The following is a 20,966-nucleotide window of genomic DNA, read 5'->3' as shown; positions in this document are numbered from 1 at the left end:
AACGGAAAAAATGTATATTAATTACAATTCATTTCAATACAGCTTTAACAATTTAAAATGCATCTCTGATAATTTTGAATAACATGTTTAAGCTTGATGTAATTCAAATTGTGAAATTGTGAAACGATAAATAGTTTTTTTTTATAAGACAATTGTATTATTTGATTGCAGTACATCTTGGAACAATACACACGCACCCTTGCTTGATAAGTGGCCTCGATTGACACACACACGTACAGTCTCCACACATTAGATTTTTGTATTATTTATTTGTAGAAGAAATTGGCAATTACAAATAAAAGGGTAAAAAGGAGAAATAAAAAGTTTTAAAAACAGTTAATACACCCAAAAAATGACGTGTTGTTAAAATTGGAGTAGAATCAAAAGATAATATTGGTCTTTCTTTAGACAAAAAGCACACTAAAGAAAGTGTCCAGAGCCCAATTTCTAGAATTATTCTTGTGAGTTGTGAATTGTGACCATATGTTGGGAACTAGAGGGCAGCACTGCAACCCGTGCCACGCATTGGCAGTAGAATGTTCTTAAGATGTGTGTTCTTTTTAACATGTTTATATAGTTATTTCTCTAGCGTAGTCTGTACTCTGTAGCATAAATGTCTTTTGAAGGGTGAGAAACAGATAGTAAGAGCATCTTGGCCAAGAGCACTATAACACGAAAATAAATTTTAAAGAAGAAACACCAAAAGGACAGATAGATTGATGTAATATTTAGGATAGGTACGCAATCATTGATGATGCAACACTTACTAAATGTCAAAATGAAATCTCCATTTTGGCTTTTAATAGTAATACAAATCCAAAGCTTGCCATGTGTTTTCTCTTGAAGCACCATATGGTACTGATCTACATACATTACCCCAAGCTCAGGAGGCCTCTAGAGACAATTGCTAATTTAAGCAGAGGATCATATCTTAAGACAAACTCAATCACGGATTCCAAGCCTAACATTCTTTGAACATACATAGCGAAGAAAGCCGTTCATTCCTCACACAATATGCATGGTGTTTATGATTCTCCCCAAGGCAGCCATCCCACCAAGTATAGCAACACTGAATAATTAGTATGCTTGAGTATGTTCCTGTCAGGGAGATAGTTGAACCCATTTCAGAATTGAAATTCTGTGCAACCCATGGCATACCAATTCTAGATGCTAGTCCCTTTCTAATGCTTCAAGTTGTCTTATACAATTTCCTTGCGCAGAATGCTTTGATGCAATTCAAATGCATGTGTTTCTATAGAAGTGCTTTACGATGATTTCTCTCCCACATACCCACAAACTTAAAATCGCCAATCACCCACTTTTAGGATTATCTACGTTATTTTAAAACACAACCATGTTGACAATGGCCGGCTTGTGATAATTATCTGGGTTGGTCACATTCAGGCACATTGTAAAGTGCAGCCCAAACAACGCTACATGAATCACTGCAATGTAAGCATCATAACAACAAATGAAACCAAATAATAAAACCCACGCACAATAGCATCACCAATGAAAAATATATGATCGAATAAGCACTCCAAATTCTCGGCCTTCAATTAATGTGAAATCTAAACAAATTAATTGAATAAAATAGAATTAACTCGTACAAATAATTAAGTCAGCCAAACCAACTCAAATGCAAACTAAAATAATAACAAAACCATGGGTATGATGCTTTGAATATAATATATATGATGGCCAGTTCCACAAACGCGTGTTCACCTTGCTAAACTTGCAAGGCAGATGTTCTGCACTTCCTTCATGTTTCTAGAAAAGATTGGATTTGGTTTTCATGCATTTATTAAAAGAACACTTCCTAAAGTTAAGTCTACATTGTCCAAATTGGCCGGGCATGGAATGAACCCTAGAAGGTACACAATCTCATCAGTCAAGGTGTCTTCCTCGTCAACCTACATAATGCTCCATGAGTTTCTAAACAGGAATCAACCTCTGCCCTGGCACACTGGCTATAAAGAACTTTACAAATTTGAATTAAACACCATTTAAAATCAGACCTTGATCATCTAGGTCAGTCACATGCTTATACATCTACCCTTCAGCTATATATCATCTTCGACTTACTCAATTTATACTATTAGCAAAAACGTGATGCTGATGCTGTGTGAACTTTCAATTCAGCACAATGGTCTAACACTTGATACACACAACACAGACAGCCAACACAATAGATTTCAACAGTCAATCAGAATCACAACAATTTAAAATCCTCATTTCTACACGTCCAGAGTAATTCCGCAAATTTACTTATGTTTATAAACGTCTCCACATTGAAGTTAGCAAGAGTAGGGGGGTATTCATAAATATTTTATAGATGTTTTATAATTTCTAAATAATAAAAGAAGAGAGATACAAAATAGCCGAGTGATTTTTTGCTCCCAGCGTTGGTTCCTCCAAGCGCTCCAAGGAGATTTTGAGTCTACACGTCTCATCTTTTCCGCAAAAAGAGGGAAGTTAAAATCCTCAAAATTTCCAATTTTACTAGTTTGTCCTTCATAAAAGAAATAAAAATAAGAAATAAAGAAAATATAAAGTGGAATAAACCAACAAACGTGTGTATTTCTTCTTCATCTTCTTCCTGCAAAAATGTGTTAATAATAATAATATCATCTTCTTGTTAGCTTGTTCTTAATGCATCCATTGTGTTTTTCATATTTTGATTCCTATTTTTTGTTTTGTTTTCTTTTCCTTTCTATTTCATTTTTAATTATTAGTTATGACTTATGAGGGACAAACTAGTAAAATTGGGAATTTTGAGGATTTTGTGCATGTGTAACTACCTTTTTTTTTTGTGGAAAAAATGAAACGTGTGGCTGATAATTTCCTTGGAGCGCTTGGAGGAACCAACACTGGGAGCAAAAAATCACTCCAAAATAGCCTACTCCATAAGACTGTTTATGATTTCGACGGTTATGAAAAAATTTGAGGACCATCTAGTTAAAAAATGACAATGATGAGATCATATATTGCAATGGAGAAAATATTTGATCTACTATATAATAATTTTACATACGAAAAATGTGTTCTAACTAATATAAAAAAAGGGACACAACTGGCTTGTCTCTTTGGTGTCCAACAACCGAATATCAGTTAGTCCTTGAAGCTTCAAAATGCTCAGCGACTAGCTTTCCAAAGGAAGAAGACTTCTTCTTTAACAATGTTTTTGGCATGTCATACTCCACAACAAGGCCTGTTGGAAAATCAAAATTAAAGTTGAATATCAAGTGCTTCCAAAGAATTAAGTAACAAGGAAGAAAATGTTTCACTAACCATTATCCAGAACCAGAACCATATCACTGTCAAGGACAGACGTTATGCGATGTGCAATTGTGATGACTGTGGATTCTGAAAAGTGCTCCCTGAGTGTTTTCTGAATAAGGCTGTCTGTTGCAGTATCAACCGATGATGTAGCTTCGTCAAGCACCAGGATTTTGCTCCTCTTAAGTAGCACTCGACCTAGGCATACCAATTGCCTCTGACCCATACTCCAGTTCTCTCCATTTGCAGTAACTGCAAAACAGAATATGAGCGTACTGGGTTTTACTTACAAGGATTCAATATTAACCAGCAAATAAAAGTAATGTATCAGGGAGAAATTAAAACCTAATGAATCAAGCTTCATTTCCTCCTTCCTTACTTCCTCCCCAAGTTGGCACTTATCTAATGCCTACAACAAGAGATGAGCGTTTTATCAGTTATGGGTAATAATCATACTAATATTCAGGTGTTAGGGTAATGAGCATGCACAAGGGAGCTAAGCATTTGATATATAAGTGTACTAAAAGACTCTACCTCCCAAATCTGTTCATCTGAGTATTCTTCAAGCGGATCCAAGTTACTTCTCACGGTCCCCTCAAACATGGTTGGATCTTGCGGTATTATGCTTAATCTGGACCGCAAGTCATGTAGACCAATCTTGGATATATCGACACCATCTATAAAAATCTGTCCAGCAGCAGGTTCAACTATGCGGAAGAGGGTTTGAACAAGTGTTGATTTTCCACTGCCTGTCCTTCCAACAATACCACTTTTCTTTCCTCCGGGAAAAGTGCAAGTGAGACCTCGCAAGATAAGTGGCATATGTGAGGCATAACGGACCTGCAGATATTCAGGCTCATACATGATCATATATTCTAGCAATGAGCTCGACAAGAAAGGCAAGTGCTAAGATTGGAAAAGAGCAAAAGTCATATTCAACTATGCCAGAAATAACACTAAAAGACCTATTCCTCATTAACCATATATGGGACTTGTAGCACACCGATATTCAGAATGACTATTAGAATGTAAATCAAGAAACAACGTGTGTGTTTAATGAGTAGATGTAGATGGATGGTATGACCAGTAAAAAAACTAAATCATAGATGGTACTATATATTCCAGGACATGATTTGGAAACTAAAAAATACAAACTAGATCAAAATCAAACTAGTATCGTATTTGATGACTTTTCTTTTACAGTATGCTGTTGTTGTCGTCCACTTGTTCATCTGTACAATTAAGTCACCATTTACTTGACATGGTGAAGCTTGTAGAGAGGGCATGGTTGTATGAGGCTACCTGGGGATAGAACATAGGTGAGATCCAACTACATATGTGGAGGAATAATCCACCTACCGATTACAAAAAAAGGAATAATCCACCTCAGCAGAAAGACGCTGGAAGAAAAAGAGATGGACACAATACGTGCAACTACCCCTAAATAGACCAGATCAGCCAACCTCTTGCCAAACTTTGAAGATGAGAAGTGCGCAGAGGCGAGAAGTATGTAGGACGCACCTTAGATGTGGAGAGGGATAATAATCTCAGCAACACTCTTGCCAATGTATTTCTACCCTTTATATGGATGCAGGGTATTTCATTTTCCAGATTCTTAGTTAGACTTCCTAGACATTAAGTCCATGAATAATTTGCTCAGAGAAGTTCCAAAATTAATTGACTAACTCCTACTAACACCCAGGCCATTAGTAAATTCTGAGTAACAGTTTTGATAGTTCTTCAGGTGTGAATAAACGTTAATAAAACTATCAACTCTACCAGTGAAAAGGAGCTATGACTTGGTGAAACGAAGGTCCAGATAAAGAACAGCTTGGTAGTCACGTTTGAGTAGATGGAAAGTTAGGAAGTACATGAAGCCAATTGCATCGACAGATGACAAGCTAAAAATGTTAATGCAAAATAGGATTCCCATTACTGTTGCCAGTGAACGATTTGACTGTAAGCAAAATGTGAGCAAGAGTACATGTACATGTTTGGATATGTTACTAACCAATCAAAATATGCATGCAATCAAAATATTTGGACATCCTTTAGCTATCATTGAACTTTTCAACCAAAGTTAAAACCTGATGAATATTTCTGATGTGGGTGGATTAAATGTTACCTTTAGATTGCGGATAGCAACTTTGCCATGGGAAGGCCAATTGTGATCTGGCCTATGTGCTTCTATCACAAGAGGAGGTTCGCTGGGAATACATGTGTACTGAAGAATTCTCTCAACACATATTATTTTGCTCTCAAGCATGCGAAATACCATACTACTGTTGCCTGTAGGATGTTCAGGTTGAGTCCATATGTGACTGCTAACCCTGCAATGCCTATAAATACACAAAAATTGTTACACGGTTGGGGGTGGACATCTGCATTACATGTGTAAGCCACGAGCATGAGACATACAAAATAGTCATATATGAAGTGTCTGAAATAGGACTATGCGGTTTGAATTGTTCATGCATGTAACACAACAGAAAAACTTACTAGGATCAATTACCCCCTCGGGCACAGAGATTAAAAAAATTAAGCAGACTGCAAATGTGATGGATGATAGCATATCCAAGTGAAAACCTAACCACTCCATTGCACCCACAGCATAGAAGTCGGGTCGTGACCAGTTGTCTGCTAATTTCAGGTTTGTTTCCATGAATCTCGGTTCCTGATCAAAGCTCCTGATAGTTGTCATTCCAGAGATAGATTCCGTTAAGTGTTGTACTAATGGGGCTCTACATACTTCAGCCAGCCGTACTAGTTCTCGCGCCGCAGCTATATAATATTGCTGGAAAAGGAATATTATACTTATACTGTCAGATATTCTTTAAGATGGATAGGGTAGTACAAACAAATGAAAGGGTTGCCTACTCATAACTCCTCTTCATCCAGTGTGGTGGGGTGTGTGTGTGTGCATGTGTGCGCAATTATACTTAGCTGAGAGACTTCTATTTACTAACATGATCTTTGAGAAGACCTACCTAGCCCCTCTTATCTTGATTACTCCTTGTCAGCTTAAATATACAAAGGGATTGTGTGCTGTAATTGATCCTTTGGTTTTCTCCACAAAAATATTGAGTTTGAACGATCAGGTTTAAAAATCAACAGTAGTCCCATTACATCAATATGAATCTGATAGCTTCAATTAGTTCTTGTGAACTTAATTCATTAAACTGATTTATATATAACATGACTAATAGGTTTTATACATCCTTTGAGAAAGTAGAGGCATAGTGTAATCATTACCTGATACCAAATGCAGGCTCCAAGCACAGGAAAAAAGATTATGAAAACTTGCCACGCACCCCGCGACATTACTCCAATAATTCCGAGGAGCGATATGGTAGTACTAGCAGTTCCCCCCATCATGGTAGTAATGCCCAAATCTACGTCAGTTTGATCAGTAGAAGCCTGAAAAAAAAATGAACAGGAATCAATGATATGGCATAAAAAGATCTTATATAACCAAAGACCAAGTAAAATTACAGACACAAAATTGGTTCAAATCCCAAACTGTGGTTGTCCAACTGAATAAATAACAAACAAGCAATTGGCATGGAACAACAGAAGTAGCGAGCCAACTTGCATCTCGGGGCATAAATATGTGGGAAGAAAGAAGTGTTTGTATTTTCTAACTTACTCTATTTATTATCCGTCCACTTGGGGTTGCATCGAAAAATGACATTGGAGCGCGAAAGAGACACAAATGCATTTTCTTGAAAAGTAGTGTGGCCGTCTTGTACCCCGCTATTGTTTGAACTATACCTCTCAGAAACAAACAAATGCAACTTACAACGGATAAAGCAACATAGACAAGTATGAGAGTGGAGGATTTAACAGGAGACTCAGCATCTTTAGATACAGGAGTAGATTGAGCCATCCAGAAATTGCTTCGAATCTGAAGTAATTGAAACAGAACCTGTATTACCAATATTATTGGGACAAAAGTTCCTCTGTATGCTATAGTGAGATATTTCCAGTACACATGAAAATTAACTCTTCCTTTTCTCTCTCTCTTCTTCTTGAACAAGTTGTGCTTCAGTTTCAAGTAGTTCATCCATACTGGTTTGAGGCTTCTGTTCTGTATCTTCTTCTGCATTGCCATTTTCTTCATCACTATTCGTTACATCCTCATTATCTTGGCCTCCTTTCTCTGTTCCAAAATTCGTGCTGCCATATAAAGCCTTCTTATGTGCACCCACCAGCTCCATCAAACCCGTAGTTGAGGTGAGGATCTCGTTATATTTGCCTGAGTGTGTTATTATTCCATCATTCAATACCTGTTATGTTTCGCAAGCTAAATTACTCATCCTCATAATATGAATGAAGATGACAATTCATAGAATCAATGACAGAGATGGATGGAAATACAATTAAGACGAAGTACTTCTCTCGCTTACCAGGATAAGGTCGGCCGAAGGTAAAAATTCTACTTGATTAGTAGCATAAACCACTGTTTTGGAACTCAAGAATCCGAGTAGGCACGCCTGTAAACATGTATTCAACTTTTAGTGGGGATATATAATAAGCATAGACACCATATACTTCACACTCAAATATCTATAAACGTCATTCTGTGCATAGACACCTAAAACAGAAGAAATCGTGGTGTCAGATGAATAATATATATTTTTAACTCCTACAAATCCTTCCAAGTAATAAAAATAGCCACCCTTTTCCTCTTGTTTAGATTTAAGCAAGTATTGGGAACTTACGTAAACTAGATTTTATGGCAACAAAGAGACTCGGTAAAAGTTGAGCTTGTTCAAATTTTGGACAAGAAAAAAAACAAAAACAATGACAATCTTATTGGCTGAAAAGTGTTGTAAGGGATAAATAAGATTGTTTTTCACACCCACGTACACACAAACACACAATCTCATTACATTTACCTTATACAGATGCATACCAGTGTGAGCATCAAGTGCACTAAAAGGATCATCAAAGAGATATATGTCTGCGTCCTGATATAAAGCGCGTGCTATTTGTATTCTTTGCTTCTGTCCACCACTCAAGTTAATTCCTCTCTCCCCTACAATGGTTTGATCCCCAAAAGACAGAATTTCAAGGTCCTTCTTTAGTGAACACACATCGAGAACCCTTTCATACCTTTCTCTGTTCATCTCCTTACCAAATAATATATTCTCCTCAACTTTCCCACTTTGTATCCAAGGTGATTGGGCAACATAAGCCTTTGTTCCACACAACCTAATATTACCAGATACCTTCGGCATTTCACCCAAGATGCAAGAAAGCAAGCTCGACTTTCCTGACCCAACTGTGCCACATACACCCACCCTCATGCCACGAAACACTTGTAAATTGACGTTTCTCAATGTAGGAGGATGAGAAGGAGGATCCCAAGTGAAGTTTCCATTGTTTATTTCGATGACAACCTTAGAAGTATCAGGAAGTTTCTCTACCATATCCGGAGGAGATCATTGAGCCGTAGGAATGAGGAAATCCTATCAAGAGAAACCTTAGCCTCAGCTAGCACAGAAATTGTCTGAGGGAGATTATATATGGCTACTCTCAATATACTGAATATGGCAAGGGCAGATAGAATTTTTCCAGACTCTAAGGGGATTCCAATAAGTACACACGTCACAAAAGTGACAATTGACACAAACATTGGGGCTGCATAGAAAATTACAGTGGAAGCGGCTGCTAAGAACAAAAACTTTCTCAGCCATCCTTCCTCATTCTCTCTTAAAGCAACTATCCTAGCCAAGAACTTCATCTCCCAGCCTTGAAGTTTGAGGATTTTCATGTTCCTTAGGACTTCTGATGTTGTAGTCACTCTTCCATCCTTGGCCTCCATCAATTTGTTTTGTAAATATTCCTCACATTTTCCCACTGGAAAATTTACCAGCATTGTTAGGACAGTCGCAAAAAATGCTGCAATGGAAGCAAGACCAAGATTCCTGTACAGTATCAACAATGCCAGGACAATCTGAAGAGGCACAGTCCACCAATTGTGCATTACCCAGCTGCAACCAGAAACCCTCACGGCATCAACGACCATGAAATTAATTACCTCCCCACTAGTATGAACCTGTCTTGATGGGATTGATAAAGTTTGAGCTTTCCTGTAGATCATTGCGGCTAAGGCTGCACGGACTCTAAGGCCAATCTGTTGTGACTTGAAAGAAGTATGCCTCTCGCAAAAGCATTCAACAAATTTCGACACAATGAATACAGATACCAACACATAACCTTCATATTTATAATTCCGACGACCATTGACGTATTGAACAAAGGTATCAATCAGGTATGGACCGACATAAGAACAACAAGTAAACACAAATGTAAGTATAGCCGTCCACAATATCTCTCTCCATATCGAGAAAATCAATGCCTTGGCAAGTTTTAGACTCGATACTTCACCATCATCGCTACTATAAGAATCAAGCTTACTTTTAACAATAGGGTATATACCGTTCGCGCTATCAGCTCCACCAAGTGGAGGAACGTCTTCGAGGTTTAGTTGTTTTTCGTTTCCTACAGCAAGCAAAGGGCCTATCCAAGAAAAAGTGAGGGCACTGAAAAAGTTTGCATTTGAGAGAGGAGTTGAGTTGTCACCCTTGGTATGCTCCCTTGAACAACTTCTTATACTACTATTACTACTACTACTACTACTACTACTACGACTTGTCCTATCATTCAAAAGAGGCTCATGAAGAACGTTGTCCTCTTTGTTTTTCTTGCTAACCATTTCTACCAAACAGAAGAAAAGCTCCACAACAAAGCCAGGTCTCTAACTAGAACAAAACATGTTTTTCTTCTCAATTTTTTGTTTTTGTTTTTTCTCTTTTCTATTTTAAAGGACGTTAACTAAAAAATAGGATCCATACTCAAAACTCCTGAAAATGGCCATATGACCTATTTTTGGCCTTTTTCCTATTTTTTCTGCACCTATAGCTAAAAATTATTTGATAGAACCTTCTATATGTGAAACGATTGGTATTAATTATAATCCCTTATCTGTCCATCTACTATGGCTTTATGATCCATAGCTCCACCTCGTGATACTCCCCAGGGTTTATCTCTAGATTTTGGTACTGTTTGGCCGTTTGCAATTCCTAATAGAATATCGGAAATCCCGACAAATATTTCGGTTTTCTGAAAAAACCGAAACGGCATGAAAATGTTAATAGAGGGTCAGAATATCATTGATTCCGAAATTTATGGGTAATCTAGGCATAATTCCGACTTTCAAAGATGTTGAAATTTCGACAATTTTGAAATCCCAAAGACCCGAAATATGCTCTACACTGCTAGGGTGTTTGTCATATGTGTAGCGTGTAGGTAACAAAGAACTGATGTTCCTAAGCTACTTCCTAGGCACCTTCCTCAATGCTTCAAAATCACCAAACATTTGGTTCATACTAGCTAATTTTGCTAGGGAATAATTATCGTCTCTCAAGCACATCTCAAAATCTTCTAGTCTTCACGACTTGCTCTTTCTGTGGCGTCTCTTCAATCTCATTGTACTCAGGTACAGTAATTAAACCATTTCATTTTAACTTTATGCTTAATCTATAAAATGATAGTTAGTTAGACTTACCCCCATTACTAGTTGCAATTAGTGTTTACCCCCATTTTCAAAATAATAGTGATATCCTCCATTTGAGTGATCTAGCGGTTGATTTCTTCATCACGGAAAAAATTCATCTACCGTTGGATCTTGCAATTGGGGGTATCACTAATATTTTGAAAACGGAAGGGAGGTAACACTAATTGCAACTAGTAATGGGGGTAAGTCTAACTAACCCTTGATTATTTTATTTTATTTTATTTATTCAACTTTTCATCTTGTGAACTTATTTTGATTCTTGGTTACCATTCCTGTTGTCCTTGATGAAATTTGAGGGTGCAATTTTGATAATCATCAAACTGAAACCATACAACTTCAGAGACTAGTGGCTAGAGCACCACCAAATGCTTGGAGTATCATGACATCAAGTCCATTCTAGTCTCAGAGCACAATTGGTAATGAGACTTGAATTGATATTAAAGATCATTCTTAGTACATTCAAATGTTGCAAAAAAATATAATAATAGGAAGGCAAAATATGACTTACACTCTCCTTGTGAAAATGAAGTCACAGCTTGGTGAAGGGAGAAAAATTAGCTAGGGCGCAACTGCGCTAGCAGATGGGATTACTTTTCCATGAAGGATGGGTTTGACATTAGAACAAGTCGATGTTGCCCCTCCATCTGGACCGTTGTACTTCAAGCCGATATCAGAAAGCTCCACAGCTTGGCTCCTTCGCTACACGAGACTCACAGCGAGCTTGGTTGCAGAGGTCCCACGAATGTTCTTAAATTTCACATTACTAATCTTTATACCTGATGGAGACTGAAAAAGCCGAAACCAGCCATACCGAAAAAAAGAGTAGGTTAGAACTGTTCACAAGATTTTCAAACAAGATGAGACTATTAGGTGGACAAAAATATGTACCTTTTTATCGCAGAGGTTATGAGGACAGTACTGTTGGCCTATGACAGTCGGGTTCTTCACATTTTTAATGATAATATCTTCAAATGTGAAATTGGATGCAATGCCAGTTGTAGGAGAAGAAGGCCATGTTTTGATTCGAACTCCATTATCCATGTCAGTGAAGGTGCAATTCTTTACAGTAATCCCCCTCACTACTTCTTCCTTGTCAGACTTGCCAAGGCTACCAATACTAATACCATGGCCTGGTCCGCAAAAAACACCAGAAATGTTGATATTGGTGTTTCCTGCGCTCCGAGGGAGATGCAGTCGTCACCAGTACCAATCACTGAACTAGAAATGTCTACTTTGTCTGAACTCCCAATGTGGATTCCGTCGGTGTTAATGCTGTTAGCTGGTGCTGAGATTTTAATAGATTTAAATTTGATGTTTTTGCGCGCAAAAATCTTAAAATGGGAGTTCTTGCTGTCGATTGAAGATATGCCTTGAACTGTCGCATTGGTGACAAAATTGAATCTTATGTTCTGTATTCAAACAAAAAAAAAACACGGTTATTAATAGTGAATAACATGCTTCTGGCTTTTTACGAAACTCACAACGGGGGATTTGCAATGCCCACCCTTTGGAGCATTGGTTCTTAGACCATGCTAAAGCTCCTTGTCCATTGAATGATCCGCGTCCTGAGATAGCCAATCCATTTATATAGTTAAAGGTCATCCAGTCTTCTGTATCTATGAGATCACTAGGAGCCTTCAACATTTCCTTCCACTTGAACCACAATTGATTCCTTGCATGGGCCTTTGAATAGTACCGGACCAGTCAAGTATGTCCCTTCAGGAATTATAACCCTACTCTTCCCAATTGATCCACATGCTTTTTTCCAAGCACTCAAAAATGCCTGCCAACAAGACCAAAGTGAAGTTGTTCACTTTTGCATTTGATATTGCTGGAGTTTAACTCTTTTGCTGCCATGTGCAGATGAACATAAATGTACGCAACAAAAGCTAGCAAGAGAGCGAGGCGGCTCGAAAAAACTTAAAAGAGCTATGAAAAAATGAAACCCCTCCAATTCATTTTTTCTGTTTTTCTAAATTTTAACTTATTGGTTGCTTGAACATGTTTAAAGACAATTTTGGTTAGTTCTGTTAACTTTTCTCACCTGGCCTTTTGTGTCTATCTGAAATTTATTTCTTGTTGTTTCTAACGAACTCCTTTCCTAAAAGCAACTTTGTTAAAACTGGAAACTACTCTTAGATGGTAGAAATGCAGAGTGTGTATATTTTGAGTTCCAATATTAGTTAGCATAACGCGCCAGTATAGCATGGAAATTTATTTCATCCCCTACAGACGGATCATCTCTATTTTACAGACGGATCAAGTGCTTATGGTTTACCGTATGGGTTATCCTTATCTAATCCAGTCAATCTGAAGTGATTTGTTTTTCCCTAGTTTCAATAACTTGACACAGGAGCACAGCACTAGAGCAGATTGAGTAAAGCCATTAAGGAGAGTTCTTGGTTACTTTTGTTGGTGGTGTTGTTGCATTGGTGCTGCTGCTGCTGTGCGTGTCAGTGTTAGGGTGTAAATACAGAGCGCTAAGTTACAATTATATGGCAAAATCCCCAAATTAATTTTGACTAGTTGCACATACTAGGTATTTTCTTTCCTCAGATGAATAAGGTATCGTTTGGTTTTAACTGATGGGAAAGTTGGAAATGGCAGGGACGACTATAAAGGTAAATTGGGATAAATAAACGACACCCGTTCGATTAGTTACTAAACCCAAATTGTTCAGCAATGCCCAAAACAAACTTCCCAGGGATCTGGTTGGATAAATGCGGTTATATCGTTAACATGGAGACCACACTTATGTTGGAGTTATCCCTCACATGAGGAGAGAAACTGGAGCTGGACAGAAACGGGCAAACTCGACATCGCTTGAAGTCGAGGCGCCAGCCCAGATAAGGCGACTTCGCTCGAGTTCAATAACATAGGCGACCAGCTCAAAGTGCGCCCAGCCTCGACTTCAGGTCTTGGTAGCGACTTCGGCGCTCAGAGTGAGCGCCCAGCTCGGGGCATAATTTTTGTGGGCCTTGCTACGATGCATGAAATTTGGTTTTGGAGATAAAACCAAAATCAAGGTTTTGGAAAACCTAACAAAACCCGGACAAGTCGGAAGGATTGGAATCGGACAAAACCAAAAGAGAGAACCTTTCTGAGGAGACAACTCTCAGAAAGAGATAAAGTGATCTAGTAAGGTGAGAATTTGAAAGAAAGGAGATTGTAATCTTCCTTCCCACTTTATTAAGAACGGCTCTTGTGGAAGTAGGCATCATTGGGCGAACCACGGTAAATCTTTGTGTTGTGGTTTGCTTTTCTTTGCTTTACATTATTATCATTGTTAATAGTTGTTTTAGCGAGTTGGGCATGTTAGTATAGGTAGTTAGTGATATTTGAGATTTATCCGGAGTTGAAGTGTGTTCATACAAGTTATCTCGTGTAGTGGGGAACCGATTGGTATTGGTGTAATCCCCCAACAAGTGGTATTAGAGCCTTGGTTAGAATAGCTAGGGTGTTATCGAATCTTTGGTGGGAAGGTGTTTTGCGAAATTCACGAGAGAAGATTTGAGGTTAAATAACTTGTAGAGATGGACCATTAAAGTGAACACTCGTATGATGAGTCGAATAGGAAGAACTACACTATCCGGAAAGCCAAGATGGAAGACTTGCTATATCTGCAAGGACTTGGCACTTCCCATTGAGAATGAGGGAGTAAAACCGAAAAAAGGCGATGAAATTTGAATGGAAAAAGCTTGTTGAGAAAAGCTATTGGGTACATTCGACAATGGATAGGCAGCGATTGTCTTTCACCATGTGGCCCCAAGAGACTGACGCCCGATCTATGGAAGAAACTTCGAAGACCTTTATGAGAGGAAGTCGGGTGGAAACAAAGTGCTAGTCGTTAAAAGTTTGCGGAACCACGAAGTACCAAGAAGGTTCTTCAATGTGCGAGCATCTTAATGAAGTACGAGAATATCATCAATCGGATGCATTTGATGAAGATCAATTTGGGAGGCGAAGTTGAGGCTTTGTTTCTATTAGGCTCTAACCCGAAAGTTGGGAGACATTAGCGGTTTTCTACATGGAGCGACCAAGGATGGAATTGTTACCATGGAGATGGCTACCACGTCTTTGTTGAATGAGGAGACTAGAAGGAGTGCAAGAAGCGACTCTTCTCACTTTCGGAGGTCCTTTTCGCAGAGAAACGGGGAGAGGAGAAAGCAGAAAACCATCTCGTTCTAGAGGTGATGGCAAATAAATCTAGGGGTGAAGCTAGAACTCTAAGGCGGAGAGGCAATGTTACTATTGTGCCACCAAAGGCCACTTCGGATATGAGTGCGAGAACAAGAAGAGGGATGAGAAGAATAAGCGTGTACATGAAGACATGGGTGTGGAGGAGGAACGGAAACAGGTGCGGAGATACTACCGCACTAGTCGGCGACCTAGTGGGAATTGTGTCGAGATTGTGGTGTGTCTTTGTCTTAGTACCTCATGTCGGGATCTGAGTGGGTGATAGATCTGGGAGCATCTATCCGTCACACCGCCGCGGGGATTCTTCACTACTACTGGTGTGGTGAATATGGTGAAGTGAGGATGGGTAATGATGGTGTCTCGAAGATTATAGGCATTGGAGATGTTCATGTACAAACCAATGTCGGCTACACACCTTGACACTCGAGGATGTAAGACATCCCCACGACATACGGTTAAGCCTAATTTAGAATTTTGGGAAATTAGATGGCGATGGCTTTGTAAACTCGTTTGGTAGCGGGGTATGGAAGCGGCGAGAGGTTCCATTTGTAGCGGGAGGAAAGAAAACTTGCTCTCTTTACAAAACACGCAGGCTAGTTTGTGTAAAGCGAAGCGAATCGCTGCGCGAAGAAGAAGCTTCATCCGAATGTGGCACAAGAGGCGTGTCACATGGGCATAAAAGGGATGGAAGTTCTTGCTAAGCAAAAGGCCATGCCGGACATTAAAGGTACACATTTAAATACATGTACTCATTGTTTGGTAGGAAAGCAACACGCGGGTGTCTTTTTCAAAGATTCCCGTCTCACGAAAGGACACCGTCCTGAACTAGTGCCACGGAGACTTATGTGGTCCTATGAGAGTGAAGTCCCACCGGGGAGCCGTGACTTTTGACATTCATTGATGATCGTCAAGAAAAGATATGGGCTATAGTCGAAGACCAGGATGAAGTACTTGGCGTGTTTGAGAAATTCCACGGCATGGTGGAAAGAGAGATGGGAAGTTGTTGAAGTGTATTATTTCGGATAATGGGGGTGAGTACATTGGGCCATTTGAAAGATTATTGCGAGTCATGGGATCGTCATCATGAAGCGGACCGTTCCCAAGACACCGCAACGAGAATGGAATAGCGAGAGAGAATGAACCGTACCATTGTAGAGAGGATAAGATGCATGCTATCTCACTCTAAGCTACCTAGAAGCCTCTTTGGGTAGAAGCAATCGTCTGACCGTGCATGTGATCAACTGTCACTAGCAAAGCCTCGAATAGTGATTATCCGAGAGAGTATGGTGGTCAGAGAGATGTTGATTATGGATACTTGAGGGTATTTGGGTGCGGGGCATTTGTGCATATTCCGAAGGATGAGAGATCAAGCTTGATGACAAAGCCAAGCGGTGCATTTTTTGGGTTATGGAGATGAAAAGTTTGGTTACAAACTCTATGATCCGATCAACAAGAAGGTAATCCGAAGTCGAGATGTTGTGTTCTTAGAAGACCAAACCATAGCGGACTTTGAGGAGGGAGAAGCTTCTGATCTTTCACCAATGATCTTGTTGATTGAGAACCGAAGTTCCTACTTGTGGAGCGTCGCGAAGGCATTGAGAATGCAGAGAACCATGAGTTTGAAGCTCGTGATGAGAATCCTATTGCTCATGATGGGATAGAACCTATTGGTATAGAAGATCAGATGAGATGCATGAACCACCACGAGCAAAGCGAAGTGTATCCTCCGAGGCACCGGCCAGATGGGGCAAGGAGGTCCGGACGGAGGAGAATAGCTTCAACCGGTATCCACCACATGCGTCACGTGCTACTATCGGATGGTGGAGAACCCTATGTACTATCAAGAGGCACTTGAAGGTACGCACAAAGAAAAATGGTTGAAGGCCATGCATGACGAGATGGATTCTTTGCATAAGAATCACACTTATGAAGTTAGTTGAGAAACCCGGGGGAGAAAAGTTCTCAAGAATAAGTGGATATACAAAGTCAAGCATGAGGAGAACAATCTCACCCAAGGCACAAAGCTTCGCTTTGTTGTGAAGGGATTCGGTCAAAGGAAAGGGATTGACTTTGATGAGATTTTCTCTCTGTAGTGAAGATGACTTCTATCCGGGTGGTATTGGGTATGGCCGCAAGTATGAACCTAGAGGTTGAAAGCGGCTAGATGTCAAGACAGACTTTTTCTTCATGGAGACCTTGAAGAAGATGTCTACATGGACCCGACCCGGAGGGTTTGAGGTCAAAGGCAAGGAGCACCTAGTATGCAAGGCGATAAAGAGCTTGTATGGATTGAAGCAAGCACCGAGACCGGGTACATAAAGTTTGATTCCTTTATGGCGGAAGCAAGGATACAAGAAGTCCGCTAGATCATTGTGTGTTTGTTCAAAGATTTCGGATAGGGGATTTCATTGTCTTTATTCTTTGTATGTGGATGATATGTTGATAGTTGGCCCAAACATCAACAAGATATCAAAATGAAGAAAAGACTTGAGTAAGTCCTTTGAGATGAAGGATTTGGGTCAAGCAAAACAGATACTTGGGATGCGGATCACTCGTGACAGAAAGAGTGGAAAGTTGTGGCTTTCTCAAGAAAGCTACATTGAGAAGGTGTTGAAGAGATTCAACATGGATCGCTGCCCGGTCGGTTGTCCGCTTGGTGGCGGTTCCGCATGACCAAAGAGATGTGTCCTAAGGGTGAGCATGGCGAGTCGGATGGAAAAGATTCCTTATGCATCCGCAGTGGGCAGTTTGATGTATGCCATGGTGTGTACTAGACCGGATATTGCTTTCGCCGTTGGGGTGGTAAGCAGATTTCTGTCAAATCCGGGTAAAGAACATTGGGAAGGTGTTAAGTGGATATTGAGATATCTCAAAGGCACTTCCAAATCATGTTTGTGCTTTGGTGGAAGTAAGCCCTTACTTGAAGGCTACTATCGATCTGGGACATGGCGGTGATGTTGATTTCGATGAAGTCCACCTCCCGGTTATCCGGTTACTTTTGCGGGGGAGCGGTTTCTTGGCAATCTAAGTTGCAAAAAGTGTGTTGCCCTCTCCACTTCTGAAGCGGAGTATATTGCAGCCATCGCGAGTGTTGCAAAAGTTGCTATGGATGAAGAGGTTCTTCGACGAACTAGGGCTAAAAGCGTAAAACGGTTGTAGTTACATGTGGCGGTCGGGGCGCCATCCGGCGAAAGCAAGAATCCGAGTTTTCATTCTAGATCCAAGCACATACGCGTCGTTATCATTGGATTAGAGAAGTACTCGAAGACAAGCATTTGTGTATCGAGAAGATCCATACCGACAAGAGCGGGTGGGATATGATGACCAAAGTCTTACCGAAAAGGTAAGTTTGATGTTGTTGTGCTATTATTCACGGAATGGCGGACACTCCTCCTGTTGATTTGGCAATTGCATGGAGGTAGCCCCCTCATTTGTCGGGGAGGGAGATTATGGAGTTATCCTCACATGAGAGAGAAACCGAGGCGGAAGCGGGCAAACTTCGACATCGCGAGAAGTCGAGGCGCCAGGCTTTCGGGAGAGTAGCGACTTCGCTCGAGTTCGATAACATAGAGGCGAAGCTCAAAGTGAAGCGCGCCGCCAGCCTTCCAGTGTCTTGGTAGCGACTTCGCTGGCCAGTGGTGCGATTTCGGCATAATTTTGTGGGCCTTGCTACAAGATTGCGAAATTTGGTTTTGGAGATAAAACCAAAAATCAAGGTTTTGGAAAACCTAACAAAACCGGACAAGTCGAGAAGGATTGGAATCGGACAAAACCAAAAGAGAGAACCTTTCGGAGAGACAACTCAGAAAGAGATAAAGTGATCTAGTAAGGTGAGAGTGAAAAGAGAGATTGTAATCTTCCTTCCCACTTTATTAAGGCTGGCTCTTGTGGAAGTAGGCATCATTGGCGAACCACGGTAAATCTTTGTGTTGTGGTTTGCTTTTTATCGCTTTACATTATTATCATTTGTTAATAGTTGTTTAGCGAGTTGGGCATGTTAGTATAGGTAGTTAGTGATATTTGAGATTTATCTGGAGTTGAAGTGTGTTCATACAAGTTATCTGTGTAGTGGGGAACCGATTGGTATTGGTGTAATCCCCAACAACTTACCCATATCGGGTGTGCAAGAAGCTGGCCCTCTTGCCTACTACCTCCTCATATATTAGACCTTAGAATTCATGTCCATACCTTTTCATTTTCAAATTCAAATTCAAATTCAAATTCATGTCCAAATTAGATATACGAATCTTAAAGAGTGTCCGTAATCAGCAGTAAAATCCACCAACTAGAATCAACTAATTACACCAGTAAAAAAAAACAAACAAGTTATCAGAAACATACCCCAAGTCCCCAAGACCCCAACTATATGCACGGTGCGCCATTGTCTTCACCAAAAACAGAGAAAATATATGCCACCATGCATGCACTGTCCATTGGGCCTTACAAATATCTTCTAAGGCGAGATTGTCCATTGGGCTTGGTCTTTATAGTTGAAAGAAAGTTGGAAAGGTCACCATGCCATGCCACGATAGGAGCTTAAACCTAGCCTAAACGTGAGAAATAGGGTTGTGGTTTGTGAGTGTTTTGAGGAAAGAATTTTTGTAGAACATGTGTTTGTAGAGCAGATAGTTGAACGCTTGAGCTTCCCAGATCTCATACGTTTTGGATTATTTGGATTAGTTTGCAAGCGATGGAAATATGTTTGTGGTACTCTTCAGTTTCGAAACCATCTCCCATGGCTCATTGTTCCCATTAACAATTCTAACGCCGAAGAAGTTGGTTTTTTAGTCTTTGTGATAAAAAGATTTACAGGGCAAAAATACCAGAACTTTCTGGCCGAATAATCTGTGGCTCTTTACCAGGAGGCAAAAATTCTGATGTTCAACGGCTATTCAATCCACTTCCAAGATCTTCAATTAACCTCGCACCCCATGTAAAATATTCTAGAGAAGAGTATGCCACTATCGTTGTTTGCGATGATTTGCGCGCAGCAACTTGATGGCCGTCAAAGACCTTGGGTAGTCACTATTGTCCATGGCATGTACATTGACAGACTTGCATTGTCGTCGTCCTCAGTTACTAGTGGTACCGTGGTTTTAATTTGGCTATACAAGGTGATGGTAGTCGTATGGCATTCTGTAAGATTGGTGAAACCAAAACACATGGACACCTGTTACTGGAAGATTTTTCTACGATGTTACATATTATAAGGGCCAATTTTATGCCATAGGCAAAGAAGGATGTATATATGTCGTTGTTCTTAAAGATTTCGATGCACTGGATATCAAAATAGTCCATATATATATATATATATATCGCCAAAGCTTTGGTACCATCTCATATCATCTTCTGGGATCATCGGGTGATATGTTGGTGGTACTCAGAGAAACGATTAAAGAGGAAAATCATTGCAATAGAAACAAGAATTCGCGTTTACTTAATAAAACGGTTGGATTCAAGGTTCTGAAAGCACAAGATTTTGGAACAAATGGGTGGAAGTTAAAAAAAAGCCTTGGTGATCGGTCCTTGTTCTTGGGGCATAACAGTTCATTCTCTTTATGTTCCAGTTACTCTGGATGCAAGCCTAATTGTATCTACTTCACTGATCGTGACCACTATTGGGGGTATCCTGAAGGATTTGGAGTTCAGGATTCTGGCATATTCAATCTTGAAGATAAAAGTATAGAGAAACTTTCTCATCCAAGTATTATGCCTCCCACAATTTGGTTCACACCAAACTCATTGTACCAAAGCATGAATTTGTCTGTTTAAGGTATGGAATTTTATGTGTTGATGAAGCACCCTACATGCAGCTTAATTTTCACTCAATTTTACTTGAAATTTAAAATAAATAACAAAAAATAGTCAATGATAACCTTACTGTTATCAAATTGGGGAACTAGTCGTC

General features: G+C 39.8%; 2 pseudogenes across 1 annotated transcript; both read right to left on the bottom strand.

Moving 5' to 3' along the window:
• Positions 1 to 2,958: 2,958 nt before the first annotated feature.
• On the bottom strand, positions 2,959 to 10,858 carry LOC147477941 (ABC transporter C family member 3-like; annotated as a pseudogene). Its single transcript, XR_015209848.1, has 11 exons — positions 10,853 to 10,858; positions 8,178 to 10,042; positions 7,686 to 7,772; positions 6,926 to 7,565; positions 6,532 to 6,696; positions 5,779 to 6,073; positions 5,405 to 5,618; positions 3,814 to 4,119; positions 3,625 to 3,688; positions 3,292 to 3,531; positions 2,959 to 3,211 (listed from the first exon to the last, which is right to left on the bottom strand). The product of XR_015209848.1 is annotated as an ABC transporter C family member 3-like (transcript).
• A 680-nt stretch (positions 10,859 to 11,538) lies between these two features.
• On the bottom strand, positions 11,539 to 19,440 carry LOC147477940 (polygalacturonase-like; annotated as a pseudogene).
• Positions 19,441 to 20,966: the final 1,526 nt, after the last annotated feature.

Source organism: Coptis chinensis, chromosome 9, assembly GCF_015680905.1.
Source record: "Coptis chinensis isolate HL-2020 chromosome 9, ASM1568090v1, whole genome shotgun sequence".
Classification (NCBI taxonomy): domain Eukaryota; kingdom Viridiplantae; phylum Streptophyta; class Magnoliopsida; order Ranunculales; family Ranunculaceae; genus Coptis; species Coptis chinensis.
Note: the sequence above shows the minus strand (reverse complement) of the source record. Positions and strands in the feature narration are given on the sequence as shown.